The sequence below is a fragment of the Aedes albopictus genome, chromosome 3 (assembly GCF_035046485.1).
Source record: "Aedes albopictus strain Foshan chromosome 3, AalbF5, whole genome shotgun sequence".
Taxonomy (NCBI): Eukaryota; Metazoa; Arthropoda; class Insecta; order Diptera; family Culicidae; genus Aedes; species Aedes albopictus.
This window is the reverse complement of record NC_085138.1, coordinates 406,559,942-406,579,033: the sequence shown is the minus strand read 5'-3', so window position 1 is coordinate 406,579,033 and position 19,092 is coordinate 406,559,942.

Here is a 19,092-nt window from a genome sequence, read left to right as displayed (position 1 = left end):
TTGCATTCTAATTCAGCATTTGGAGACGATGACATACCGGCTTTTTCGAACAGAGCCAACTTGCGGCTCTGTAGGGGAGACTGGGTAGGTATGCTGCCGAAATTCTGCAAAGTGACGTAAGCGACATTGATAGTTTTGGCGCATTTTTTGGTTATTATGCATAAAACTCTTGCTCATCCTCTAATTTCTTTCCATAGATGATAGATTGCGACTAGATCTTGCATTCTAATACAGCAGGCATACCACAGTGTTATTTTTACACCAGATATTAAATATAATGTACCAAAAAATATCGACATTTTGAATGGCGCTTACGTCACTTTGCAGAATTACGGCAGTATGGTCTCCTAGGATATTGAATGCTTGTCTGGCACTGACAGTCAGACATAAGACTTGCAAATTCTTCAACGACTTTGTTTAGATCGTTTAAGATGAAATCCTCAAATTAAGAGATGGAATCCACTTTACCTAATCTCCCCTACAACCGAAGTGGACGGAGGAATTTTGGCTCCAGCATGGCCTACTGACCCTTGGCTCGGTAACAACACCCTATTCATTGCGAGACCACCACCCGCGCCCACCCGCTCGCCCTGTCTTAGAGAGAACAAAATGCCCGAGTGTAAAATGTATAATTAACCTTAAGTTGCAGTCATATGTACATTTTGTTCAAATGTTGCCAATTTGCTTTAGCGAACTCTCGTTTAGGCCGCCGCGATCCAAACGAGCGGAGTGGACTAGGTTACTGCTGCAGCGCAGCGGTGACGTTTGAGGTGGCGGCTGTTGGTTGAGAAAGCCATTGTTGTCTCTCGCATACAGGGTCCGCCGGTAGAATGGTGGTTAAATGGGCGGAAAAGCGATTGCTTGCCACATGCCATAGCATGGCATGTGCCGCTAGGCCAGAGGCGCGTTCACAGAATAGAAGACAACCTTTTGTGGTTCGGTGCCGCCACTGAACTGTGTGAAGTTGGTACATAGTTTGACCGCCAAACTCCACCCAAGCGATCACAAGCGGAAGGTGTGGAAATTAATTTGAATGAAAAGTCTAAAAAAATGGTGCATGAGGTAATGGTGTGGCGAATTTTTGTAGTTATGATTGTAATCAAAATTACATAAAACTGCAGCTTGCTTGGAGATAACAATCTTTCTTTACCTCGCGAGATCTATGTATGTAAGCCATGCACTTAAATTTCCGTTTAAGAAGCCCCATTGTTCATTTGAAGACATCCATAAATCAAGCAGATTCTTAGGTTACTTATTGATCCTATTTCGCCATTGGGGTCGTTGTCGTTGTCTTTATCAGACATTTTGATAAAACATAAAATCTATACTAAGACAATGTTAAAAAATGTTCTCGTTTTCGAATGTTTTGGGCGCTTAAAATATCCGGGTTTTGATTCCCTGCTTCTTGCTTCCCTTCCCGAAATTTATCGAGAAACCGCCGCAGGGTGAACATCGTTGAATGACCTTCATGAAAACCCGCCCAATATTCGCTGACAAAGGACGCCCAAATCTTCCGGCTGTTCGGGCCCGTATGAAGTTGATCATCAATATTAACTTCTTTTCTCGATCAGCCTAGATAGCTGTGTAGTGTCGGTAGCGATTATCTCAACTGGCTAAGAATAACACTACGGACTGCCTGTTCCGGTGGTAAGAATCCACCAACAGGTGACCCCTAGTTCATGGTATGATGCGGCTTCATGCTTACCGTGCCTAGGAATGAATGGCTAGGGGGGGTCTAATAAAAACCTAGCCGCAAACGGAGCCTGTGGAGTACCAGGGCGCCCTCCACAGTATGTTGCCCTTACTGCGCTAACCGGAGCAATGGTGCAGTGTACCTTGTGTTTCTCCGAGACAATCGGCTGCCCTTCTTTAGTCTCACTTGAGGCTAAATAAGGGCGGGATTATGAAGATGTTGTTAATTAGTTTAAATTTTCACCTATATGGTTTCGCATTATGCGATTTACACAGTGTATTCTGTGTATCCTCGCCTTTGGCGTTTTCCAATCGATACCGATTTGGTTTTATTGTTGCTGTTCTTTGTTGTGCTGTTGTTGCGAAGAGTTTAATCTTACCTAGTTTGGGTAGTGGCTACGGTTAGGATAGCTCAGATCAATCTTCAGCATAAAAGAACAGCAACAATCAATCTTTGCAGACTTATGCAAAATGGTTCAGCCCAAGTGGCCTTGGTCCAAGAACCTTACTTACTGGGATCTTTTTACTGATTTGGTTGCAGCCAAATTTCATGGATACTCACCATCCATTGATACTCCAAGTGATTTAGATGATGCCGTTGATACTACAACGACCTTCATCATGGAAGCTTTTGAAGAAGCATGCCCTCTACGGTCTGTGAAGATCACAAGAGGAACCCCTTGGTGGAACTCTGATCTGGCGAAACTCAGGAAACAATGTAGAAAGAATTGGAACAGACGACGTTCGGCTGGTTCGGAGGCTTTCAGGTCGGCTCGCAAGGCCTACAGGAAAGCTCTCCGGTCTGCTGAACGATCCGGCTGGAAAAACCTTTGTACAAATGTTTCCAGTTTGAGTGAAGTCAGTCGTTTAAATAAAATCCTTGCGAAATCTAAGGATTTCCGAGTGAACGAACTTCGTTTGCCAAATGGCGATCTGACTTCCTCTGATGAGGAAGTTCTGGAATGCTTATTCAGCACACACTTCCCTGGATGTGTGGATATTACATCTTCGGATGAACCTGATGTCTTTTCTTGTAGTTCAGATTTCCTGGCTTCGGATCGGAGTATTGTAACTACAGAATCGATTGAGTGGGCACTTAATAGATTTGCTCCTTACAAATCTCCTGGGGCAGATGGGATTTATCCTATTTTGTTTCAGAATTTGATCATTTCAAACATGTTTTGAAAAAAATACTTGTTTGCAGTTTTGCTACAGGGTATATTCCCAAATCCTGGCGGGATATTACTGTGAAGTTTATTCCGAAAGTGGGTCGTGCGTCGTATGAAGAAGCAAAGAGTTTCAGACCTATCAGTTTGACTTCTTTTCTTCTGAAATGCTTAGAACGCATTGTGGATCATCACATCCGTGATGTTCATCTGGCCAACGTGCCTCTTCATGTGAGCCAACATGCCTACCAATCTGGTAAGTCCACTGTGACTCTTTTACACAAGGTTGTTTACGATATCGAGAAAGCATTCGCTCAAAAGCAATCTTGTTTGGGTGTTTTCTTGGATATCGAGGGTGCCTTTGACAATGTGCCTTTCGATGCCATATTGGAAGCCGCACGGAGTCATGGTATATCTCCAATGATTTCAAATTGGATTCATCAAATGCTCACAAACCGATATCTCTTCTCGACATTGCGTCTAGCAGGGATTAGGAAATTGAGTGTTTGTGGATGCTCCCAAGGGGGAGTCTTATCACCGCTTTTATGGAATCTCGTAGCAGATACGCTATTGAGGCAACTCAATAATAGCGGTTTTCCTACTTATGGTTTTGCCGACGACTACCTAGCATTGTTAGTTGGTATGTGTATCACCACCCTTTTTGACCTGATGCAAAGCGCCCTTCAGGTAGTTGAGGGTTGGTGTCGCCAATATGACCTTTCGGTTAATCCGAGTAAAACATCTATTGTTCTTTTTACGGAAAGGCGAAACCGTAATGGCGTTCGACCTTTGCGTCTCTTTGATTCTGAAGTCGATGTGACTGAACAGGTAAAGTACGTTGGAGTCATTCTTAATTCCAAACTTTCCTGGACACCTCACATTGAGATCAGAATCAAGAAAGCTTGTATGGCCTTCGGGCAATGCCGGCGAACCTTTGGTACAACTTGGGGTCTTAAACCCAAGTATATCAAATGGATCTACACAACTGTTGTTCGACCAATATTGGCCTATGGATGTCTTGTGTGGTGGCAAAAGGGCGAAGTGAGAAGGGTCCAATAAAAATTAGGCCATCTCCAAAGGATGTGCTTAATGACGATGTCTGGAGCGTTCTCTTCAACTCCCACGGCAGCGCTCGAAGTTCTCTTTGACGTTGCTCCACTACACATTCATCTCAAACAAGAAGCACTTTCTTGCACTTACCGTCTACGGGTACTCGGTCTACTAGAGGAAACTCCTGTGGACCGCACATCAACACACAACTCGTTGTTTCCACTTTTGGTGAATTGGGAAAAAATTGTCCTTGCTCCAAGTGATCTTACAATTGCTTGTAATTTTCCATATAGGACATTTTCCACAAAATTCCCTTCCCGGGAAGAGTGGACATCTGGATATCTGGAAAGAAGTATTTCAGACGGCATCATATGTTACACTGATGGCTCCCTTTTCGAAGGTCGAGCAGGTGCTGGCGTTTATTCTCGTGAGCTAAGGCTGTATCAGTCTTACTCACTTGGTAGACACTTTGCTCTTATGTGCGGAGTGCAATCAGCACTTCAGCAGCACGTAATGGACAAAGTAATATACTTCTGTTCAGACAGCCAGGCTGCTATTAAAGCACTTGCTTCGGCCAACTTCAGGTCGAAGATAGTTATCGCTTGTCGAACTCAAATCGAAGAGGTGAATTCAGCAAACGCTGTTCACATTGTATGGGTACCTGGCCATTCTTCCATCGCTGGAAATGAATTGGCTGATGAGTTAGCTCGCACTGGAGCATCACATGACCTCATTGGCCCTGAGCCAGCTATTCCGATATCGAAGTGTTGGGTAAAGCTTCAGATTCACACCTGGGCTGCTACTCAACACAGACAATACTGGAATAGTTTGGAGTCATGTCGTCAAACCAAATTGTATTGTACTGAGCCATCTCCAAGGGTGGCGAAGTATTTTACAAATCTGTCAAAGCAGAATTGCAGTATTCTGGTCAAAGCATATTGACTGGCCACTGCCGACTCAGCTATCACATGGCGAATATTCAGCAAGCTGATTCATTTGCATGTGATAGCTGTGAATCCGATTATGGAACTTCGTATCATTTGATATGTAAGTGTCCAGTTTTTGCGCAACTGCGTTTCCGAGTATTCGGTAAACACTTATTAAGTGAAACTGACTTCAGAGACCTGAATATTCAGGATATTCTGTTGTTCTTAACCCGCTGTGGTAAAGAGCTATAGGCTTTTTTTTCGCTTTATGCGTTATTACAGTGCCCTTTTCAGGGCGCTGTTTGAACCCGTTGTGGTACGCTTATGCGTTAGTATCCTCTTCCAGGGTACTTTTACTATTTCCCTACCTGTCCTTATCCCCATCCCTATCCTTATTTCCTTCCTTTTCCCTCAGGTAGATGATGAAATAGGCTATTATTTTGGCGATGGCACAAATGTCCCAAATGGAGGATAACGTGCCTCTGGAGCCGGCCTTCTGATACCTGATACGCTTAAATCGGCCTCAGCCTGTTAAACAGAATTCCGAACAAACTCTTGTACGCTGAATTAAGAAGGGTTATTCCTCTGCAGTTCGCGCACTTCATTCGATGGCCTTCCAAATTAGTCCATCCACAAATGAGACCATCCACAAGCAGGCAGCTCTTCCTCTTCCTATACCTTCAATATAATACGGCGTAATAGTTGAGAAGCTCGGCCGGGAGTTCATCCTTCCCGGTAGCCTCGTTGCTCTTCTTCAGTTCCTTAATGACTGTCTTGGCCTCGTCTAGCGTTGAAGGTTCCACAGCCTCTGAACGTCGTCGTCGTTTTGAATCCAGTCTGTTACTCTTCCATTCCCACCGTTCAACAATACCTGGCAGCCACCATTGTTTCATCTGTCAGCAAGTTTCCATCACGATGGTTGCACATGACTGGAAAAGGCACTGGATTTCTCCGCATGCCATCGACAGTTTCGTAAAACCTCCGCATATCATTCTGTTCCTTACTCTCTTGCGTCAAAGCAATTTTCCTCGTGATCTCTTTTCTTTTTGCGATTGATTTGTTTTTAGGCTACTCTTGCTTCTCTATATCACTCCTTGTTTTACCATTCTAGGTCGTCTTTTAGCAGTTCCTATCACCTCCTGCGCTGCCGTATCTATCGTTCCGTGGATAGACTCCTACAGAGTGTTGAGATTACTTGCTTTCGTTGATCTCACTTATTCGCGCGTCCAGTTTCTGGTGATAGTCAGCTACCGTACTATCTACTGTTGGTAGGATATTGAAAAGTATCGATCGTCGGTTCCTAGAGTCTGACACGGTAGATAACCGAGCTCAAATCTTACTAACTACGAGGTAGTGATCTGAATCGATGTTGAAATCCCTAAAAGTTCCAACATTGATGACGAGAAGTGTCGGCCATCTATCAGCTTCAGCTTCTTGATTCACCATGTCCAACGATTTTTATCAGTGTCTTTTGTTATCAAAAACTAAACCAGTGAAGGTCATAATCATCTCAGAATCCAATGAAACACAATTTGTTAAGAGATTTTGTCTCATTTATTCAAGGAGATTTTATCTAATTCATTCAATCAATTCAATTTTTATATTTAAATAAATACTTTATTACAAATGGTTTCTTTTAGGAAATGGCGAATTTCGTCCTAAATCGTATTTGGAGTTAGCAGCTCCCTCTCAGATTACAATGAAACTTTCTGAATATTTAAACCTTGACTAGATAAGCCACTTTGCATACTTAGTTTCATCAAAATTCATCTAGACTGTCTTTTGAAAAGGGCTAACTTTTTTTATCGATTTTTTGCAAATTCGTTTAGTAAAAAAAATGACTACTATTACAAAAAATATTAGTAATTAGTAACACAAAATAAGTCAAGTTTTAAGAAAATGTGTTTTTTAATCGACATTGCATTATTTTAATTTTTTTTTTCAGTGTAGGGCACGATTAGGATGATTTCAATACTATTTCTTAGAAATATTTTGTGATAATCACCCATACAAAATTTAATTTTAGGAGTTGTTATTTTTTCAATGCATTTGAAACAAGTCGATAAAAAGGTGCGACGAGGATACATTTTAAATAAAGTATTTATATGAATAAAATAAAAGAAAACCTTTCCAAATGATTGAATAAATGAGACAAAATCTATAACAAAATGTGTTTCATTGGATTTTGGGGGGATTCTTACCTTCACTGATTAAGTTTTTAATAACAAAAGACACTAAAAAAATCATATGGACACGATAAAGTTTTTGTTAGAAAAACTGCTTTTACTTAAAAGTGCCCATCTGGCCGTGTATGGACGGTTGGAGGAAAACGTACCTCTGGAGCCGACCTACTGATACTTGATGGACGGTTGGTAGGGAACATAATTACTTTTCTTGGGACAAATTTTCATCAAAAACGAAAATGTTTTTTTTTGTAAATCGACTTTGATTTTTTTTTTTCAAATGATTTTTTTATTGTAGGGCTCAATTTGGTTTTCTTTCAATTTTTTTTTATTTTGAATTATTTTGTGATAATCACCCATACAACACTTTTTTGTGGGAGTAGTCATTTTTTTTACTAAATGCATTTGAAAAAAAATGCCCTTATCAAAAGACAGTCTAGATAAATTTTGAAGAAACTAAGTATGCAAAGTAGCTTATCTAGTCAAGGTCTACACACCCAGAAAGTTTCATTGTAATCTGAGAAGGTGCTGCTAACTTTGAATACGATTTGGGGCAAAATTCGTCATTTCATAAGAGAATAAATTTAAGTATTCATTTAAATATAAAAAATGAATGAGGGTAATCAGTTTCGTACCTTTTAATTCCGCCCTATGTTGCTTATCATTCGACAGATACGCGTATTTCGACTACCACTTGTAATCTTCCTCAGTGTCAGTTATCCACTAACAGCCAGTGGATAACTGACACTGAGGAAGATTACAAGTGGTAGTCGAAATATGCATATCTGTCAAAGGATAAGCAACATAGGGCGGAATTAAAAGGTACGAAACTGATTACACTCAATCGAAGAGGGTATTCTGCTTAGAGGGTTCGAAAAGTCGGTACAAGATAAATGAATTGATTGAATGAATTAGACAAAATCTCCTTGAATAAATGAGACACAATCTCCTAACAAATTGTGTTTCATTGGATTCTGAGATGATTACGACCTTCACTGGTTTAGTTTTTGATAACAAAAGACACTGAAAAAAAAATCATTTGGACATGAAAAAGTTTTTGCCAGATAAACTTTTTTTCCTTAAAAGTTCCCATCTTGTAGTGTATAAACGGTTGGTAGGGAACATATTTACCTATCTGGAGACAACATTTCATCGAAATCGAAGATGGTGTTTTTTTTTGTAAATCGACTTTGAATTTTTCAAAACGATTTTTTTCAGTGTAGGGCTCAATTTGGAATATTTTCAATATTTTTTTTCTTGAAACTTGACGTATTTAGTGACAATCACCCATACAACACTTTCTTGTAGGAGTAGTCATTTTTTTATTAAACACATTTGAAAAGAATCGGAAAAAAAGTTTAGCCCTTTTCAAATGATAGTCTAGATAATTTTTGAAGAAACTAAGTATGCAAAGTGGCTTATTTAGTCAAGGTCTACACACCCAGAAAGTTTCATTGTAATCTGTGAGGGTGCTGCCAACATTTGTTCGAGTTGGCGCGAAATCCGTCTGTTAGTACAACCACTTAAAATAAATTCAAATTTACGTTGAAAGCTAACATCATCGATCTAGATTTGTTTATGATGCTATATATCTGAAAGCTTGTAAAGACCACCGGAGTGATTTTACATATGAAGTTGTAGATTTCATGCATGTTTTTGTTGCTTCTTCTACTTGAAAGAGTGTTTTGTTCACGACAAAATTAGTAATTGCCTTAAAGTAAACAGAAGAAATCGTATTTGACGTGATTTTGAAAAAAAGATGCTCTACATTGTAGTTGTAGAATCTAGCACTTTATATAAAATATCATTTTAAAATAAAACCATGCATACTTTGAGGCGCTATATTTAAATCTCTATATTTTTGGTTCAAACCTGGAGGTTTCTCTTTTTGTGTGGTTTGAATCTAGAAGAGTACACAAACTACTATTCTCCACCACTAACTTTTATGCTGGGGCCCGTGGCGTAGTGGTCACACGTTCACTTCATACGTGGATTATCATGGGCTCGATCCCAGCCCCGACACTTGCAGTTTTCCGTCAGTTGCTCACCCCCCCGAGAGCGGCTAACACCTGACTCTCTTCTGGGCCTATGCTCTAACGGACCCGGAAACTTGGATATCGGCTAACGGCAACTCATAATGGACCCCTAGTCGGACTTAAAAAGGAACAAGAGCCAGACTTGACAAAAAACGATTGCGGCGATTTTCTGAGGATTGAAAATAAAACTCAGAAATCACAACGCAAATCCTCAACAGCACCGAGCGCAAGCTAGTGGCACAGAGAGGAGTTCGTCGAACACTCAAAATGTCTTGTTGTGTTTCTCACGTCCACTCACTCTTAAGCTTAGTTTCCTGCTCCCAAGTAGAGCGCTCAAGTAAAATTCCTCCTTTTTCCGTAAGTAATTTTGACATTTGTTCAACTGGCAGCATTTTAACGAAACGATGCTGTAAGAAGGATGTGAAAGAAAAGGACACCAGGTTGTTTACGATTTGAACTTGACGAAATTTTGTTCGTTTCCTCAGGAAATGTTATTGAAATTGAAATGTACTCTTTCGCGCGCGTGTGGGGAAAATGATTTAATTTATATTTTACTTTTGGGTGGGCTTCTGGGGAAAATCCAGACTACGAATTCGCACTACGGTGGGAGGAATTCTGCTGGGTCTCTGACGGTTACTTCATGGAGTTCTTGAAGAAAAAGATCCACGAAGGATTCTTTGTGATGAATCTTCTGGCATTCCGTACGAAGGTTTTTCTTTGAGATTTCGCAGAAAATTCTCTTGAAATTCTTCCAGGTACTCCACCAGAAAATCCACCAGGAGTTCACCGGGGATTGTCTTAAAATGTCTCTTAGATTTTCATTAGAAGTTCTACAAAAAATCCCTCCATGAGGGATTTCTGTAGTAATTCCTCCGGAGATTCCTCCAGGAATTCCCCCCAAAGATTCCTGCAGTAATTTCTGGAGAAATCTCGAGAGAAATTCCTGGAGGAATCTCCGGAGAAATTCCTGGAGGAATCTCCGGTGGAATTCCTGGAGAAATCTCCAGAGGAATTATTGGAGGAATCTCCGGAGGAATTATTGGAAAAATCTTAGAAGGATTTTTTGGAGATTTGCTCCAGAAGATCCTCTGGTGATTGCTCAAGAAATTGCTTCGGGGTTTTCTCCGATAGATTTCTCCAGGAATCCATTGGGGGATTCTCGGGGAAGTCCTGCAGGAATTCTGGAAGAATTGCACGAGAATTTCAGAGGAACTCCTGGAAAATTTCCCGAAGAAGTCATGGTGGAATTATTGGTGAACATCTGGTGGAATTACCGAGGTAATTTTAGATGAGTTCCTGGGAAACTCCTGGGGGAATTTCCTGGAAACTCATTGGGGAATTCCAGGGGTTTTTCTGCAAGAATTCTCGGGGAACTCCTACAAGAATTCACGGGGAACTCTTGCAGAAATTCTCGAAAATCCTCCTGGAAGAATTTCTGGGGAACTCCTGGATATACTTCTTAAAGAATTAACGGGGAAATCCTGGAGGCATACCCGGGAACTCTCGGAAGTTTCATCGGGGATTTCTTAGAGGATTCACCTGAAAATTTCTAGATGATTTCCTGGGAAATCCTTGGAGGAATTTTCGGAACACTTCTTGAATTCTCGGGGAGCTCCCTGGAGGAATGCCCGGGGAACTTCTGGAGGAATTCCCGGAGAACTAATGGAGGAACTCCAGGGGAACTCCCACGGGAATTTCCGGGAAACTCCGGAGGAATTCCTGATAATCTACTGGAGGAAGAACTGGAAGGGAACTTCTGGATGAATTCCCGTAAACTCCTGGGGGACATTCTGGAGGAATGATCGAGGAACTCCTGATAGAACTCTTTTAGGAATTTTCGAGAACTTCGATTCCCGCCGCAGCTGTCAGGAAAAGTTTTCGGCTGTGCCACTGGGCGTTGCATGGTTGCATGCTAGGCCGTTTTCTAGTGTCGTGCTTACTTCAAAGGGCGAACAGCTCACTGGAAGTACTAAACGTGTCCGCGTTTAAAAAAAAAACTGTTCAAACTCTCAACAGATGGCGATCCTTTCGATTAGTAACGACATCTGTTGGTGGAAAAGTAGAAACTACGACACTGCCAAGTTTATTGCGGTCATCATAAAAGTAAACTTGCCTTCGTTTTATTTTCGCTAATTATGGTTGTCGCCATATTGAAGAATTAGCTAACGTGAATGGAAAACAGTTAATTTTGCAAAACACCGCTCTAGAATCTAGAGTATGCGGCAAAACTCTTTTGATTTTGATGAAAATTATCAAGACAAGAGCTTTAACATCCTCCCCAGTAACAATTCCATTGCTGATTGGTTTTGATTGATTTTTATTAGGGTTTTATTACGGCAATAATTAAAACTCATAGTTTTATGAAGCCAGATTTCAAGAGTAAACAAAACTCTCCGATATGTAAACCTTCTGGCATTCATAATTACCACACTAAAACTGTTTAAACTCTCAACAGATGGCGATCCTTTCGATTAGTAACGACATCTGTTGGTGGAAAAGTAGAAACTACGACACTGCTAAGTTTATTGCGGTCATCATAAAAGTAAACTTGCCTTCGTTTTATTTTCACTAATTATGGTTGTCGCCATATTGAAGAATTAGCTAACGTGAATGGAAAATAGTTAATTTTTATTAAATTCGCAATAAATTGATAGTTTGTCGCCATTTCATAGCATGCTCTGCTCATATAAACAAACTCTCTCAGCTGAGTTTTCCTGTGATTCGAGATAGTTTACAACAAGTAGTCAACAAATTGATTTATTTCATTCCATAATATTCACCATTTTCGAAGCGCATTAATTTTATGTTTCTGCAATCCCAATATCCACGGTAAAATTGAATGCGCATAAGCCTACCAATACAATAACTACTAAAACATTACTTTGAAATGATCGCTTTCTACTTACGAATGATGTATCCTCCTGCGCTTTACGTGCCATCGAAGAAGCTTCTCTGCATCTTCAGCTGTCATAGTTTTTGTTGAAAAAAAAACAACAACAATTATCATAACCTCTTTTCGAGTATGGAAACTTTTTAACTAGGTTTCAAAACGGTTTTATTGCTACTCTTAATGCGGTTTGCAAAACCTCTCCCAGAGTCGTCCACTTAGCCGAAAGATGTTCTTAAAGAGGTTATCAAGTGGTTTTGATGTATAAATCAGTTTTATTGCAAGTTTTATAAAATTGGTCATGAAGACAACAGCACAAAGCCTGTCGATATATGTAGTAGAATTAGAATAGAATACATTTAGACACTGTACAAAGTGTAAGTGCAGCTGCCAATTGGAATCGCTCACGCAGTGCCCTAGTGGACAAAAGAGCTGTAAAGTGGTTCAGAATAAAAAACTACTAACTTTCACAAAAAAAAAAACAAAAAAGAAATAAAATAAATTGAACTTGAATCCTTTGTCTAGAGTAGAATAAAAAAGGGAGCACAGTGATAAAAAAAAATGAGAACGATTACCGCAGATTCTCAGAAACGTTGTTCGCTACCAGCCCTGTAACCTACACTCGTGAAATTTTACAATTTGGCTTGTGTCACCGCGGTAACAACCAGACGCCTACTTGCGACTGAATCATCAACTTTCTCACGTGAACATTGATAATGATGAAGCATAGCCAAATTCCCGACGGATGAGCATTTCGCCGATGAAGCTTCGGGCAAACCGAGACACTATTTATTCTCCGATTGCAATTAAAATTAAGACGCCTTTTTCACATCGTTTCATTTTCATGGTAGCTTTGTGGGTTTGTCACCACCGCTGCTGTGGTCAGCGTAGAAGATCATTGTGCGAGACCTCAAACACAGAAAGAGGTGAAAATAAATTCCATTTGGCATTCCGTTAATTATGATTCATTAACGCAGGGCCGCTGGTTGCTGACGGGCGGTCAGCCTTCCATTGTTGCGCAATTACGACCGTTGTAAATGGGCCTGCCACTGCACCACTAGTAATATTGTAATTCAAAGTGCTCCCATTCGACGATCCGCAAGATCGACCTATGCACCTAAAGTGAGTCCGCAAGCTAAGCATACTGCTGATTTTTGTCAAACATTTGTTTATTTAGTTATATAAAGCCATTGATAAAACTAAATAAAACTTTAATTAAGGCAGATTCCGTCTAATTCGATCAAGTTTCATATATAAATGAAAACTTCTTAATATAGCGAAAGCAGTAAACGCACGAGGTCTCCAGTTTGCCTTGTGGTTAAGGATGTGGATCGCCAATCCGGAGACGGCGGGTTCGATTCCCGTTCGGTCGGAAAAAATTCTCGACTACCTAGGTATAATGTATCATTGTACTTGCCTCACAATATACAAATTCATGCAATGGCAGGTAAAGAAAGCCCTTCAATTAATAACTGTGGAAGTGCTCTAAGCACAAGAAGAAGAGAGGCAGGCCATGTTCCAATGCGAACGTCGAGCCATATAGAAGAAGAAGTAACACGCTGATATTCCGCAATACCATGCTGAGAGTGGCGGGTTTGATTCACGATCAGTTCAAGATATTGTTACGACACTTTTCTTGACTTTCTTGAGCATGGAGTATCTGTAAATAAGGAAGTTACAGCTGTGCTCAATTTTGAGACTCACTGTATAAGCAGGGCTGGGCTCGTTTCCAATGTCGACCAAACATGCGTAGGTACCCGCAGGTAACCACGATGACGCTCAACGATGCTATTTACCCCCGGCCAGTAATGACGTTTTTGTCGGAGAGGGGAATTCGCTTTGTTTGAGTTTCAGCTGTGGCAATAGGGGAATGGGACCTAGTTTCCGTCCGAATGTACCTAGTATACGTTTGTTTGCTTCATTATTGTCTTATGGCCCGCTATCTAGCGCTGGCTGGTTGTTTTGATTGCAATAAAGCCGGTGAGGAGATATGCTGCACCATCGAAAACGCACGTTGAATCCGATCCCCGGCGAATGGAGCTCGGATAATTAGAGAGTTTACAATCGAGTTGAGCTACTCGTACCGGCTGTGCCACTCCGGCCGGCTGGTGTTTATCTCTGCTGAATCAACAGATTGTTATTACTCGTTAACGATATCTGGATTACTCCTATTCATCTATTAGCGAGATGGGAGTACGGTTGTTGATAGAGCACAGTCGATTATGATATGAATAACTGCTGACATAATTATTTTCAGGCATTCAAAATGTACGAATCAGTCAAACTTAAGGAAGTTCAGCATTTTTTCTGGGATTCCTCCTGCATCTACACGCAATTCCTGCATGCGTTTTTTTTTTTTTTGAAAATTTCAGACAGTTCCTTAGATAAACTCTTCCAGAGTTCCTTCGGCAGTACCTACCTCTAAAAGTTTCTCCGAGAATATCTTCTAGAATACATTTGGAAAGTTCTTCAGAACTTCATTTGAAATATAGATTAATTTAAATTTAGCACGTAGTCGTTAATATTCATTTGAATTTAGCATTTAGTCGTACTATTTTGTATTATATGTTGTACTCTAGCATGCACAATGCACATCTGTCCCTGAACTTTAACAAGCATTTGTAGCATTTGTTAATTCAAAAATCCGCGTAAAAATAAACCGCGTTAATTCAAAAATCCGCGTAAAAATAAACCGCGTTAATTCAAAAATCCGCGTAAAAATAAACCGCGTTAATTCAAAAATCCGCGTAAATGAAAACCATGTTTTATAACTTTTAACTCAATAATTTCCTTCTTGATTTTATATTAAAAAATGAACTCAACGAATTATTTTAAAACATCATTTTAAGATTTTTGCCTGTCACTCAAAATTTCTACAAGTTACACAAACTGCCAAGCTATTGTTTAAAGGTTTTAAGCTTTTACCATCATTGATGACGTCAAACCCGACATCAACCTATCATTCACCTATTTTTATTTTGGCCACCAAACCCAACATGGACCCAATACTTGTTCGATGTTGGTCCAAAAGTGGCCCAACATTCGATAAAAAATGACCCGACTTTGACCCGACATTCGACACTTTTTCAGTCTGGCGGAATTTTGCAGGGTTTTCTCGTGTTTCGTGCCCAGCTACTCATTCGAGTGACAATGTATTCAATCAACAAGGATTCGCTTCTCATTTGATAGGTGCTCTGATTGAATGAAATCGTTTTGAACATGAATAGAAGGAAAAATGACTAAAAAGATTTGTTGGTTAGTGTTGAAATGAATGGGATGAAGTTTTGCAACACTGGTTTAAACCGGTTCGTTGTTAAGACTCCTTCTCACAGTTGTCGAAGTACAGGCAGTAAATCATGTTCGCTTAACCTTCCGTATCTTGCGCGGTTGCCCACCACCTTCAGCACCACGCTTATGCTGAACACGAAAAGCGAGATTATTTCATCGTGTTGTACAAAATACAACAATACAGGCAATCGCGCGATTGCTCGAGGGTTGATAGTTAAAGGTCACAAAGCATTCTTTGAAAGTTTTGGGATATTCCAGGTAGTCCTAAGTGTTCTGGAACTCAGTTTTTAAAGTCTATGGCTATGACAGTAGTTTCTCAAGCTAAAAATAGTAACTATACATAATTAGACAGGGTTTAAATCAATAATTATTCCAAAATAGTTTTAAAATATTTCAAATCAGCCAATTGAACAGCTACAAATGGACATAATAGCCATAATTATCTGATAGATAGATACAATAATTGATATTGTAATAATCTCTGGACATAATAGATTACAAATCGTAGATTTGTACAATAAGAAAAGTTCATGTAATCTCAAGAACGGTTTGGATGTCCTTAGACATCTCAACAGATCTGATGCTGTCTATTAAACTGAGATGTTCAGTAACTCATGAAAGATTAGAAGTCGTAGCTTTGTATTACGAATGAAGTTACCGGTACACCCGTAGACTTAGGATCTTAACTCCAGAACAGTTTGGATGACCTTGGTTATCCTGACTGATCTAAAACTGTCTATTGAATTTTCAAAAGACTTACTGGGCATAATAGATTACGAATCTTTGATTTGTATAATGCAATAAGCTACCGCTACACCCGTAGACTTTAGGATCTAAACTCCAGAATAGTTTGGATGACCTAGGATATCCCGACTGATCTGAAACTGTCTATTGAACTTTCAAAAGACTTACTGGGCTTAATAGATTACATATCGTTGCTTTGTATAATGCAAGAAGTTACCGTTACAGACGAAGACTTTAGGATCTAAACTCAAGAACAGTTTGGATGTCCTTGGATATCCAGAAAATTACTCTGCATCATATTCTACCTTTTTAATGCTGTTAAGCACCAAAACTACAGAAATACTAGCTGTCCCCGGCAAACTTTGTCTTGCCTACTGCGTTTTTGACGTTTCAAGTTTCTAGCCAAGCGCCCAAGTCCCCGTTCAAAATGTATTAAAACCCGATTTTCAAAAACTTCCAATTTTCCCATGTTTTTGGCCTCATAAACCTTCCTTGGGTGAAAAGTAACAGAACAAAACTTAGACGATCTGAATCGGACCATCCGTTCGCAAGTTATGCGCGGTCCCACGTATACCACTGCATTTTTATATATATAGATGTTGAAAAACTCTATAATAATGCTTGGAAAAATTCCGGCTTAAAATTAAAAATCCACGTAAATGAAAACCGCGTAAATTTAAAAATCCGCGTAAAAATAAACCGCGTTAATTCAAAAATCCGCGTAAAAAAAAACCGCGTTAATTCAAAAATCCGCGTAAAAAAACCTCGTAAATGAAAACCGCGTAAAAAAAAACCGCGTAAAAAAAAACCTGACTTTCCTGTACTTTCGTGAATTCATTTGAAAAAAAAATCAGGGAAAGAAGGCAATTCCTCCAAGGGTTCCTACAGGAATTCTTCCAGAAGTCCCTTCGGAAATCTGTGCTAGAGTTTCTTTAGAAATTCCACCCGAAGCCAATTTCGATAAATATCCAGCATGTTTTTCCGGATTCCGGTGCCCTGGACGAATGGGGCACATTCGGTAAAGTACTGGATTTGCAGTAATGAGCTGAATCTTTGTATGATAAATTTTCGCAATTAGTTTCTTCGGAAAATCTTTTTTCTTTCCAAAATTTCCTTCAATAATTACTTCGACAACCCCTTAGGCAGTTCCTCCGAAACTTTCTTCACAAATTCCCTTAGAAGTCACATCGTAAATTAATCTAGATAATATTCCTGTAGTTTCTGTACGGGTGTTCCTCTGCAAATTTCATCTGGATTACCAACAAATAATCCTTTCGATTTTTTTTTCAGAAATTATTACGGAAATTCTTGCCAGGAGTTCTTGCTGAATTCCTATGGAAATTCTTCTATGATATCTTACGGCAATTTATCCAGGAGTTAACTTCAAAATTCCTCCAGAAAATGATTCAGAAAATCTGTTAGAAGTTCCTACAAAAGTTTCTTCGGGAATTTCTACAAGAGTTTCTTTCTTTGAAGAATTTCGGTGAATTCGTCCTCTCGGGACGAGAGGAATATTGGAGGATTCCCTAGAGGAATTCCGGTAAATGCCTGAGCAGAACTTCCTGAGAGTTAATGCTTATGAGTTCCTTCGTGGAATTTCTATAAATTTCTTAGAGGAATTCTGGTGAATTCCTAAGAGAAACCCCAATGAATTCATGAGAGGAATTCCGGTGAACTCCTGAAAGGCATTCCAGTGAATTGCTCAGAGGAATTCCAGTAAATTCCGGAGAGGAATTCTAGTAAATTCCTGAGAGAAATACCGGTGAACTACTGAAAGGAATTGCAGTAAATTCCTGATAGAAATTCTGGTGATTTTCTCAGCGGAATTCCGGTGAATTCTTTGGAAGAATTCCGGTGAATTCTCGAGAGGACTTCCGATACTGAATGAGAGGAATATCAGAGAATTCCCGAGAGGAATTCTGGTGAATGCCCGAGCGGAGCTTCCTGAGAGATAATTCCTATAAGTTCCTTAAAGAAATTTCCAGTGGATTCCTAAGAGAAACCCCAAAAAAATCCTGAGAGAAATTCTAGTGAATTCCAGAGAGGAAATCAAGTGAGTTCCTGAGAGGAATTCCAGTGAATTCCAGTGAGAAATTACAATGAGGAAGTACAGTAAATTCCTGTGAGGAACTCCATTAAACTCCTGTGAGGAATTTCAGTAAATTTCTGTGAGGAATTACAGTAAATTCCTGTGAGAAATTCCAATGAATTCCTGAGGGGAAGTTCAGTGAATTTCCAAGAAAAATTCAAGTGAATTTCTGAAAGAGATTCGAGTGAACACCTAGGAGAAATTTCAGTGAATTCCTGAGAAGAATTCCAGTGATTTTTTGAGAGGAATTCCAGTAGATCTCTAAGAGGGATTCCAGAGATTTCCTGGGAGTGATTCCAAGGAATTCTCGAGATGAATTGCGATGATTTCATGAGAGAAATTCCAGTGAATTCCTGAGAAAAATTCCAAGAACTACTGAGAGGAATTCTTGTGAATTCTCGAGCGAAATTCCCGTGAATTCATGAGAGCAGTTCCAGTGAATTACTGAGAGAAATTTCGGTGATTTCTTGAGCGAATTGAGGACGTCCGATAATGCCTGAGAGGAATATACAAGAAATTCCGAGAGGAATTCCAGTGAATGTCTGAGCGCAACTTTCTGAGAAATAATTCATATGAGTTCCTTTAAGGAATTTTCATGAATTTCTGAGAGGAATTCTGTTGAATTCCTAAGAGAAACTCCAATGAATTCTTTAGAGGTAAATCGGTAAATTTTTAAGAGAAACCCCAATAAATTCCTAAGAGGGATTCCAGTGAATTCTTCGGAGGAATTCCAGTGAATTTCTGAGAGAAATTCCAGTGAATTCCTGAGGGGAACTTCAGTGAAATCCAGTCAGGAACACCATCAAATTCCTGTGAAGAATTTCAGCAAATTCCTGAGAGGAATTCCAGTGAACTCCTGTGGGGAATTTCATTGCGTTCCTTTGAGAAATTCCAGTGAATTTCTCAAGGGGAAGATTAGTGAATTTCTAACACAAATTCAAGTGAATTTCTGAAAGTAATTCGAGTGAACTCCTGGGAGAAACTCCAGTGAATTCCTGAGAGGAATTCCAGTGATTTTTTGAGAGAAATTC